The following is a 1,274-nucleotide window of genomic DNA, read 5'->3' as shown; positions in this document are numbered from 1 at the left end:
TTGTCAACGTATAATTTTGTGTAGGCATACAGCAAAATCAAAATAAAAGCCATTAATGTCAGTATTACATAAGCACTTTAGCAATTTAACACATTGAGCAGTTTCTTTGCCTTGCCTTGACTCTTTAAATTTCACAATCAGAGGTACCAAGTTAGTAATGGAATATAAAGCAGTGTATTAAGAAAGAGAAGTACAAATGGGCTGTATGCACAATGTTAAATCAGTCTCATATGGCGCCATGAACTAAAATCAGCTTTTATTTAAATGTTATCCTTTTTTACATGAGACTGGGAATTGATGTGCATACCACGTGCATGTACACGCGAAAAGAAAACCTCTTTCGTTGTTAAGAAATAGCTGTGATTTAGCGTACGTTCATACATCCCAACACATCTCGTATTTAGTAGAATATAACAATACCTTCATAACTCTACGGTATGGATTGCCGCATTTCACTATCTCATAAATCAATTATCTAATGTCCCCGATCCAGGGGCTGGCATATTGATATATCCTTTATAGCCCTTCATGAATAAAGATGGGTGACAGCCATAGTTACAGAACTGGATGGTTAATTCATTTTCCCCATTGCTTGTTTTACATACAGTTCTACAAAATCTCACATCATTTTGATATTGTCCTAACATGGTATTAATTAAGAATAGTGCCGCGTTGCTAAATGCCACTATATGCGAGAGACAAACTGGTCTCCTTGTTTCCTGAATGAAGTCACACACCGACCAGGAGCACCCCTCACACGACATCATGGTTCCTGCAACTGAACAGTTTAGGGCTGCGAAGCTGGCACCGGGTATACCGCGCCCGTAGACTTTTTCATCTGGACCCTGTGATTCTTATGTTCCTCGGGATAGGAAAGTAGGACCGATAGTAATCTGGCCACACACTATAATCATTGTAAATCCAATGGGAGAAAATGCGCCAGCTGTTGAAAGACATAGCTGGGGTTATGCAACATACCATGTAAGGCAATCCAGTCCGCATTTTGATGGTAGCCTAGCAAAGGTTATGTAGGTAAAGGCAAGTATCCCAAAGTGCCCCACTGCCCCTTAGTTCCGACAAAACTATAACCTAGGCAAGGTTATATAGGATGTGGTACTCGAGTATATAGTTACGTGTATTTCACCTAATATTATTTATATTGTAGCCCGCAAGTTCCCAGATATCCTTCATGTTCTCCCTTGCTCCCGGGAACAAGATTGCGGGGTAATGGGAGAGAATCGCTGATCAGTATCAGAATATATGTATAGCAGAGG

At 40.2% G+C, this 1,274-nt stretch overlaps 1 protein-coding gene across 1 annotated transcript in view; it reads right to left on the bottom strand.

Moving 5' to 3' along the window:
• The window catches only part of LOC147472461 (uncharacterized), an 80,331-nt gene that overhangs the window by 68,551 nt on the left and 10,506 nt on the right, over nucleotides 1-1,274 (bottom strand). The gene's annotated exons all lie outside the window — the stretch shown is intronic.

The sequence above is a fragment of the Penaeus japonicus genome, unplaced genomic scaffold (genome assembly GCF_977035675.1).
Source record: "Penaeus japonicus unplaced genomic scaffold, GWHDUDI00000001_assembly GWHDUDI00000001, whole genome shotgun sequence".
In the NCBI taxonomy this organism is placed as follows: domain Eukaryota; kingdom Metazoa; phylum Arthropoda; class Malacostraca; order Decapoda; family Penaeidae; genus Penaeus; species Penaeus japonicus.
This window is presented reverse-complemented; position numbering and strand designations above follow the sequence as displayed.